Raw genomic sequence first — 10,866 nt, 5'->3', positions numbered from 1 at the left:
ATATTCACTTGTTTCGGATGGACCATTTATAACCGGTATGATGCTTAGATTATATGCATACAAGTTAAACACCTTTTCTGTTGAGTAATCTGTACAAATACTGTTCTCAAAGACGAAATAAAACTTATAATCCCTAGAGAAATTCCTCGGACACTCATTCATGTTGGGATCATGAACACCACACTTTCTCGTTCCACATCTTCCAAACGTATCTATTTCAATGTATTTCTGCAATTCTTTAATGTATTTTTCCCGACGAGATGGCGTAGGACAATGACTAGCCATCCAAACACCGAAATTTTTCTTCTGACGAAAAACCTCAGAATAGTTTCTTTCTATACTTCTGTCCAGTCTGATAATTTTACCGTACGGTCTGGAGATATCAGCAGTTCTCTGATAAGACATGATCCATTCAAATGCATTTTGCCAGGCAGAATTTGGCCAGACAGTAAAACGCTTGTTTTCTATAGAATTAAAAACACAAACCTCTGATGCAATCTTCAGAGGAGGAGTTTTTGGAAGAGTTCGATGCGTAAAAATCACAACACTACTTCTGTTGAGATCAGAATTATCTGTTGATAATATACAATTTACTCCTTCATTTTGACATTTTTGTCTTTTGAAATTTTGCACAAATTTCTTCAAATAGGAAGGAAGATTGTACCATAAGATTGCAAAATTGTTAACATTCCTAGATAAGTTTCCACTAAAGGATGATGTGGCCTGTTTTCTATTTGTTGTTCTCCTCTCTGTAGCAGAATAATATTAACTGGAGAGTCTTTCGTCTGACGATAGAACATAACTCAGAATGAATACACCAAGTAGAACTGTAATGATGAGTAAAAGGAATCCTTTGATTTTAGCATTCATTGAAGAAGAACCTAAAACAAGGTTATTCAGATTTATTTTTTCATCAGACATTCTCCTGATTTTTTTTTTTTGCCAACCATTTACCCTAAACATTTTTAAGGGGAACAATGAAAATAATTTGTAAAGATAAATAGATAAACTATAAAACAATTCTGTTAAAAATGATCTAACTCCATTGCTGATTTTTACAGGTAAACGAGTCGCATATATCATTCGAAAACATATCAAAATCTGTTCTGCCTGACGTGATACTTAAAGGGAAAGGAAACTCAAATTCATATTTTATTAATTTCAATAAAGTAGTTTATATCGTCAGATGTAGTCATGCTTTTTTGAAAATAAACTAAATAATAAAGCTATAATTCACGTTTGTAGCTAGAGAAATCGTATTTACTGGAGGCTGACATGATGTAGAACTCTTTTGTTTTAAAAAGCAAAAAGAATTTATTATTTTGACTTCACACCATCTATTCCGGTTTGGTTCATATATACAATGTACACAATGCTCTGAATAAAGTGCTTACTTGTGCCTGTCTGTTACTCAAATAATCGACTGAAGAAAATTGATAATGTTTGGGTTCACACGTCAATCTAAAGAATAAATACATGCATGCATACATATTAAATATTATGCATTTTTATGAAATGAATGCAGTTGTTAATTTCCTATCGTTAGGACTGCTGTACATTTGTGACGCATAATGATACAATTTATTGATTTATCACCATTAAGTGGCGATCAGCAGCTGGCGATATCAACACAACATTCAACAAGAGGCCCATGGGCCACATCGCTCACCTGAACAACAGTTCCTTGTAACATTCTATTTCCTAGGATATGTTATTTTTATTTTAAACTTTGAACCCCTTTCTGGGGCCCCAGTATTGGTCCGGGGTTTATGGTTGGCTTTAACAACTACACTAGTTGAGGACCCTTGCATTGTAATCACACAAACTGTAGCATTGTAGTTCTCAAGAAGAAAATTTTTAAACATTTTCGATATATATTTCTATGTTAAACTTTGAACCCCACTTGAGGCCTCAGTATTGGTCTGGGGGTCTTGGGGCCCCAGTATTAGTTCGGGGGTCACGGTTTTACCAATTTAGAATCTACAATAGCCAATGACGCTTGCATCTTACAAACTGTTGCAATGTAGTTCTTGAGAAGAAGATTTTTAAACATGTTCCCTATATATTTCTATGTTAATTTTGAACCCCTTCTTGGGCCCCAATATTAGTCTGGGGGTCACGGCTTCCACAATTTTAGAAACTTTACAATTTGAGAATGCTTGCATAGTAATCTCACAAATTGAAGCATTGTAGTTCTCCTCCATTAGATTTTTAAACATGTTCCCTCCTATCTTTTTATGTGAAACATTGAACCCCTTCTCCTGGAGCCCCAGTATTAGATCGCTTCTATAATTTAAATTTTTCATTATTTGAGGATCCAAGTAAAGTAATCTCACAAAAAATGACATTGTAGTTCTCGAGAAGATTTTTTTAAAACATGTTTCTTATATATTTCTATGTTAAACTTTGAACCCCTCTTGATGCCCCAGTATTAGTCCGGGGGTCATGATTTTAACAATTTAGAATCTACAATTGCCAAGGATGTATGCATAGTAATATCCCAAACTGTTGCAATGTACTTCTTGAGAAGAAGATTTTTAAACATTTTTCTTATATATGTTAAACTTTGAACCCCGCCTGGGGGCCCAGTTTTTGCCAGGGGGTCACAATTTTAACAATTTAGAATCTTCACTATACATACAAGCTTATGTATAAATATTGGCATTTCTGGTGCAGTGGTTCTTGAGAAGAAGATTTTAAAACATTTATCATATTTAATTCTATGTTAATCTTTGAACCCCGTTTGGAGCCCCAGATTTAGTACGGGGGTCATGATTTTTACAATTTAGAATCTTCACTATATATACAAGCTTTTGTGTAAATATTGGCATTTCTGGTGCAGTGGTTCTTGAGAAGAAGATTTTAAAACATTTTTCCAATGTATTTCCATGTTAAATTTTGAACCCCGCCTGGGGCCCCAGTTTTGGTCCTGGGGTCATGATTTTTACAATTTAGAATCTTCACTATATATACAAGGTTTTGTGTAAATATTGGCATTTCTGGTGCAGTGGTTCTTGAGAAGAAGATTTTTAAACATTTTTCCAATGTATTTCCATGTTAAATTTTGAACCCCGCCTGGGGCCCCAGTTTTGGTCCGGGGGTCATGATTTTTACAATTTAGAATCTTCACTATATATACAAGCTTTTTTGTAAATATTGGCATTTCTGGTGAAGTGGTTCTTGAGAAGAAGATTTTTAGAATTTTTCCTATGTATTTCCATGTTAAATTTTGAACCCCGCCTGGGGCCCCAGTTTTGGTCCAGGGGTCACGATTTTTACAATTTAGAATCTTCACTATATATTCAAGCTTTTGTGTAAATATTGGCATTTCTGGTGCAGTGGTTCTTGAGAAGAAGATTTTAAAACATTTTTCCAATGTATTTCCATGTTAAATTTTGAACCCCGCCTGGGGCCCCAGTTTTGGTCCGGGGGTTACGATTTTTACAATTTAGAATCTTAACTATATATACATGCTTTTTGGTAAAAATTGGCATTTTTGGTGCAGTGGTTCTTGAGAAGAAGATTTTTAAAGACATGCACCCTATTTTCACTGTTTCGTAATTATCTCCCCTTTAAAAAGGGTTGAACCTTTTATTTTAACAATTTAGAATCCCCTTTTCATAAGGATGCTTTGTACCAAGTTTGGTTAAATTTGGCCCAGAGGTTTTTGAGAAGAAGTCAAAAATGTGAAAAGTTTACAGACGGACGGACAGACGGACGGACGGACGGACGGACGGACGACGGACAACGGGTGATCAGAAAAGCTCACTTGAACCTTTGGTTCAGGTGAGCTAAAAATGAATGCAAAAATTTATACCATTTGGCCTTGCAATTTTAACAACACTTAATATATATATATATATATATATATATATATATATATATATATATATATATATATATATATATATATATATATATATATATATATATATCCATGTTTTTGTTTTTTTAATGGTTGTGCAAATAACGTATAAAAATTGTAATGCTTGTAGGTCAAGGACTATGCAAGACGGTAATGATGAATACACATAATACTGATATTTTCCCGTCTAAATTGTGTTTCTAGTCAAAATTAAATCTAGGGTTATAGGGGTCGAATGACATACCAAAAAATGCAATTTTCAAATCTCCAAAACTTGAAATCTAAACCCCCAACTTCACTCAACTGCTGCTGTTTTAACAAAACTTAAATCATTAACAATTTAAAACAAAAGGCACTCTTTGTTTAACGAGGCCGAGTACAGAACGAATACGCACGCTTTCGCGCAGCGTTTCATTTGGATTGTGACGTCATCTTTTTGCTTGGTTGACGCCATGGCGTGATAGTTTCAACTGCAGATATTCAGCGAAGTTTGTTGAAAATAGCTCGTTTGATGCTTAAAATTAATGTTATATTGTGGAATAAACATAAATGTCTCGAAGTATAAGTATATTTGGGCTCGGGTCGAAAACGTGAAGAGGATTCAGCAAGCCTAGCCCTCTGTCACGTGTTCTTAACCCGCGTAAATATAGCTTAATTCATATATTTCAAGACAGTAACCATGTATTTTATATTAATGACCCTTAATATGTGATGGTATATATCTTTTTATTACTTAAATATGTCTCAACGTTTTAATAATACTATATAGATCACCTTTACCGCCTTTGTCAAATAAAAAATAGCCATTATCTGACGAATCTGGGAAATTGGGCATACAAAAATCAATTTTGATATGACCCCTGGAACAAACCAGGAGGTAAAAGGTTTTTTTTATTTGACAATTTGATGTCTTTTAGCAATAACCTTAATATGTAGAACAGAAAAAGAAATCCCTAGGGCAGAAGTTTTAAAAAAATGTAAAAAATGTAAAAAATATGTACATTTCATGCAAAATCCCATAGGGGCCTATGTTAAAGATTAACAAACCTTGAGATGACCCCCTAAACAAACGGTGTGGTAAATGTCTTATTTTTTAATCTTAAAATAATAATTATATCAGTAGAAATTCATGTAAAAAATTTCATCCAAAAATCTAGGGCAGAACAAATTAGACCCGGCCTCGTTAAGTGTATAAACAGCTCATTGGGACAAATAGTTAATGGAACATGGCAGAATAGGAATTAAATAGAAGTCATACCTGCAGCGTGAACAGCAGGTCCATGATGTACAATAAAACACAAGCTCATATGATATCTGATATCCCTTAATAAGTGCTATGCAGTCAAGAAAAATGGTTGCGATGTTGAAACTAAAACATTTATTTTCTATCACCAGACCTCTTCGTGTAAGATGACTTGTTCATTCCATGGTGCGTTCAGCCGATCGTGACATCAGCGAAAGCGCTAAAGGTAACATGCAAGGTTTTTTTTATTGTCACAAATTATACAGTTAAAATAAAATTGATTAATTGCTTGTCGGTTTTTCCCTGCAAAATTGACAGCGTTGTATTACTTATTTTGTTGTTTTGTTTCTCTTTCAAATAAAATCAAATAATTAGACGGTTTAGAGTTTGCGTCTTTAACTCATTTGTCGGATAATGTTTGAATTGATAACTTCTTTTTAAACGACATAAAAAGTCTTTAAAAAAAGTAGTAAAGAAATTGAATGAATGTACGTCCCAATTTTAACTACAACAAAGTACAAACATCCATAAAATGTGATGAATAGAACGAATAATATATATGATGACCATGTATATCAAACTTAGCTAGACGATACATTACACGACAACTTTAAGAAATTTCATATGTAAAGAATAATTCATAAAATAATTGATTTTATACTATGTTTTTACAAAATATGAAAAAATACAACACAATTACACATTTGGGACTACTTGCATGAAAAAAACCCACAAATTAAAAAAAAAAATTAATAGTGGTTGCAACAATGTCCTCCTTATGCTATTTTGTGTTAAATACACCTTGTTATTTCAATGTGAACCTCGACCCCTCTTTTTATACGACGTCTTTTACATTATGTTATGATTTCGGGGATGATAAACGTGTTCAATGCTTCATTTAAGGAATGAATTCTAATTTTTTTAGTTTTGTTGCAGGTCAGTGCCGTATAGGTTTTTATCAGTACTTCGCGTTGTGTTTATTTTTTGTTTTGAGACTGAATTTGACCTCTACATTAAGAATTAAACTTTACTTAATTATAGATAAGGTATGAAAACGACTTTACTCTCAATATAGAAAAACCAGATATAATAAACCAAACTCAAAGTAAATGAAAACCAAGATTACCAACCCTTTATGAATTTATTATAACAAAATAAGAACACAAGTCAATAGCAAGTACTTAAAATCCCCCATCCCTAAAACCTAACCTTAACAGGGACCTCAAATAGACAGACGAGACGGGGACTCAGGAGAAAAGTAGCTAGCGAAACCAGCTGTCTCCCTCCCTCTCTCTGTCTGGAGAAAAGTAGCAAGCGAAACCAGCCGTCTCCTTCCCCCTCTCTGCTTGGAGAGAAGTAGCTAGCGAAACCAGCCGTCTCCCTCCTCCTCTATGCTTGGAGAAAAGTAGCTAGCGAAACCAGCTGTCTACCTCGTCAAATAAAGACTTACATGGGTTTATATACGGAAAAGAGACAACTGTCATTAACGTTATTGGCTATCGTATAAAGTGGGCGTTACCAAACTAATAGAATAAATCACATCGGGATCGGAATGCTAATAATAATAAATATAAAAGAAATCCCGATCTACCACAGTTTTATACGATATAAAAATGGTTTGGAACAATTAACGCTTATGTTATCGTATAAAAGTAATAAATATTGAATTCTTTGCACATTATTTAATTTTTTGCTATTACTTATAAATAAAAACAGTCATTTGATATTTGAAATGACATCAAATTGTTAAAAAGCTTACCTTTTCATTAGAAATCTAAAACATTATTTTGTTCAAAATCATTCTGATTGCACACAGAAGTACTCTGAAGTTGGCATTAAAAATATGCTTTAGTTTCTGATAGACAACATCTATTTAGTTTTTGGAAATCAAGTCTTCAAACAATCTGTTGGAATTCCCATGGATACCAATTGTGCCTCGTTGTTAGCAGACCTATTTTTGTATTCTTATGAAGCAGAATTTATTCAAAAACTTGCACATAAAAACAATAAATCACTAGCTGTGGCCTTCAACTCAACATTCAGGTATATCGACGACGTATTATCAATTAACAATTGTTATTTCTATTTTTACGTCGACTTGATATATCCCAGCTAGTGAACTTGAAATAAAAGATACCACAGAGTCTGCGTCATCTGTTTCGTATTTGGAAATTTTACTGGAAATGGACATTGATGGTATACTAACAACGAAACTTTATTATAAACGCGTTGACTTACACTATTTCTATATTCAACTTTCCTTACTTATGTAGCAATATACCCTCATCACCTGCATATGGTGTTTTTGTCTCTAAGTTAATTCGATATGCAAGGGCTTGCTCTCCGTATGAACAGTTCCTAAGGCGAGGCAAGCTACTGACAAACAAGTTGATAAAACTGGACTATGAACAGTCTCATTTGAAGTCATCTTTTCGTAAGTTTTATGGTCGATGCAACGACCTTGTCAGCAAATACAATCTTTTACTGGGTCGCTTGCTGACTGACGTTTTTTCATACTTATTGTTAGACCATAAATAATCACCTAACTGTCTACGAACCTTCCCGGTTTTTTCCCGATTACGACAAAGAGCACACAGCGGGTGTTACCGGTCAGCAGAGGATGCTCACTCCTCCTAATAACCTGACCCTTCCTCTATCTTTTTGGAGGTCCGTGTTGCTCTGCTTTGAATTTGTATTTCGTTTTATGGAGTTTTGAGATGGTTGACGGTTTGTTATTGTTATTTTTTCATTCACGTGACTGCTCCCTTCACACAAATCTCACGTGAAGATTTTAAGGCATATTTTATGCTTATATAATGAGACTAAAACGTGATGAGCAAATGCCTGTCTAGACATATGGCAGGTAGTTTAAGAAAGAGATATTTTAGCGTCTTTTTGACTGTAATAATCAAAACTGTTAGAATAAAAATTACTGATTTAAACATACCAAAACGTCTATTCTCCCTTGAATAATTTTAAAAATCAAATTAATTGCAATAAAATCAGGAATGTTTTCACTTTCTTTATACCATATCATGTTACAGCTATAAATAGCTATTAATAGCTATAATGTGATATTGTAAACGTATATTCCTTAATTTTTCTTAACAAAAATAAATGAGATAAAACAAATTTCCACACGATATCCAGAAAACATATCAAGAGAAGGCAAATCACCTCAGTGTTATAAAAAGAAAATGCTATAATCCTATATTTTATTCCTTTATTAGTCATTTATCCTCTTTAAAAGCATTTTCAAATTAGTGAAAGCAATACATTATTCTAGCAGTATTTTAAATTCAAGCATTCATCAAACTATTCATAAATATTAAATGATCAAAATACATGGGGTAGTTGTGCTTGATTTGGATTTCTTTATCGTAAACAACAAGTAGTAGTTACCCATATAATATTGTTGGTTATGTGCAGATACCCGATGGGCGTGGTCATAATGACATGAGGGAGCGTAGCTCCCGAGTGTCATTATGCTCATACCCATTGGGTATCTGCACATAATTATATAATAGTGTTGTGTTGTGCATGAACTATGCCTAAATAGTAGTCAGGGTTTGATACATAGTGCACGAGCCGGAGGCGAACTCTGACTACTATTCAGGCATAGTATATGCACAACACAACACTATTGTTATCATTATGCCGACTGTTGAATATACTGGCGTGCTTTGCTATTAGTAGCTGTGACGTTTGAGTGTTGACTAGTCCCTAAAAAAATTCACTGGAAAAGCAAGCGTTTGGTTTTTTTAATTAATCAATTGATTTGATTGTTTATTTAATCAACAAGTTGTTGTACAATAAAAAGTCAACAAAGATTTATGTTCTTTTTAAGAAATGAGAGACGTTTGACCTTACCGTGAGAACTGGAAATGTTAAGCAGACGAAATCTCATTGGATTTTTAATTTTTCTTGTACATTCTTTATCAAGCGTCATCTAAAAAAGCGTTTTTGTGTTTTGTGATTCTCATGTAGAATTTCTTTGAAAAGTCTCCACTCAATTTGTTCAAAAGTTTATCAGAAACTGTAATTTTAAAATTACCGTCAATAATGAAGTGGTTTGGTAAAGATTAATAATTTTAATTGCTTGTTGTCACTCGAATAAATCTACGTTGTATATATATATATATATATATATATATATATATATATATATATATATATATATATATATATATATATATATATATATATCATCAGTCACATTATCGGTTAATATAGCGTAGCGGTAACGCGTTGGGCTTCAAGCTGGAATGATTTTAGCGTCGTGAGGTCGGCTTTTGAAAGAGTTTCGTTGAAAACATTTGCCGTGCTCCATTTCGGCATAGTATGCCTACGCTATATAAATCCTTTGTATACTATGCGAAAATAGATAAGTATTGAATATATAGTGACAAACTGACAGGAGGCATACTAATGATTAATAGTTGATTGCATTTCTGGGTGTTTGTAACCATAATAACTACTTGTTATAATGGTGATTTTATACCATTTGTTTCCTTGTCTTCGTAAAATTAAAAGCTAATTTTTTAAAAAGAGGATTATTGATTATTAATTGGAATTGTATTGAAAGACTAGATATAACCAAGTGCACACTGAAACAAAAACATGATAAATTTCAAGCTTCAAATCGTTTTATTGATAAAGTCAGGGCATCAATGATTACCTAAATTGTTTGGAAATAATACAGAAACTGTTACAGTTAGTTTCTGGGGCTGGTGAGAGTTTACTCTCCATACGTTTACCAAATTCTTTACGAAGATTCGATTATCGCAGCAAACTTGAGAGCTCTGTAAAAGGATATTATTGGGTTAATGATCAGATTTCAAAGCTCACATAACTAGATTTTTTGTTTTCCTTAATGGTAGTTTCTGGCAAAAATTATATGTCGAAGTTTAAGACAAATATGATGGATCATTGCTGACATCTAACCTCCATAACTTTCGATTTATTTACAGTCAGTTAACATTCGGTTTTAAACATGTCAATCACTCTTGGTTTTGTTAGTATTTTCTTATCCTCTTGTTGAGCAAGCTTTTTGCAAGCAGAACACATTGAATCGCGAAATATTTCATGTTTATTTGAAGAACGGTATTTATCTTTTTCTTTCAGATATTGAGTATATAATTTTTCACTAGATCCAATTTCTTTAAGTTTTTTTGCCAATGTTTCCGGAGACGTATAATCTAGAGCGTTTATGAAAGTTCCCGTTGGTAAATATTCACTTGCTTGGGGTGGACCATTTATAACCGGTATGATGCTCAAGTTGTATTCATATAAGTTGAATACTTTCTCTGTGGAGTAATCTCTACAGATATTATTTTCGAAGGAGAAATAAAACTTGTAATCCCTAGAGAAATTCTTCAAACACTCATTCATAGCTGGAGTTCGAACCCCACACTTCTTTTTTCCACACGATCCAAACGTGTCAATTTCAATGTACTTCTGCAATTTTTCGATGTATTCTTTACGACGAGATGGAACATGGCAGTGGCCAGACATCCAAACACCGAATTTTGTTTTCTGATGAAATACCTCAGAATAATTTCTTGTTATACTTTTGTCCAGTCTTGTGATTTTACCATAGGGTCTTGAAACGTCAGCATCTCTACGATAAGACATTATCCATTCAAATGTATTGTCCCAGGCGGGATTTGGCCTATGTGTGAATGCTCTGTTTTCCAGAGTATTGAAAATCCAGACCTGCGATTCATTCTTCACAGGAGGAGTTCTTGGCATAGTCGAA

At 33.4% G+C, this 10,866-nt stretch overlaps 1 long non-coding RNA gene across 1 annotated transcript; it reads right to left on the bottom strand.

Moving 5' to 3' along the window:
* Positions 1–401: 401 nt before the first annotated feature.
* On the bottom strand, positions 402–5,296 carry LOC136270595 (uncharacterized). Its single transcript, XR_010708412.1, has 3 exons — positions 5,124–5,296; positions 1,395–1,461; positions 402–881 (listed from the first exon to the last, which is right to left on the bottom strand). It is a non-coding gene; the product is annotated as an uncharacterized lncRNA (long non-coding RNA).
* Positions 5,297–10,866: the final 5,570 nt, after the last annotated feature.

This window comes from Magallana gigas, chromosome 8 (genome assembly GCF_963853765.1).
Source record: "Magallana gigas chromosome 8, xbMagGiga1.1, whole genome shotgun sequence".
Classification (NCBI taxonomy): Eukaryota; Metazoa; Mollusca; class Bivalvia; order Ostreida; family Ostreidae; genus Magallana; species Magallana gigas.
Note: the sequence above shows the minus strand (reverse complement) of the source record. Positions and strands in the feature narration are given on the sequence as shown.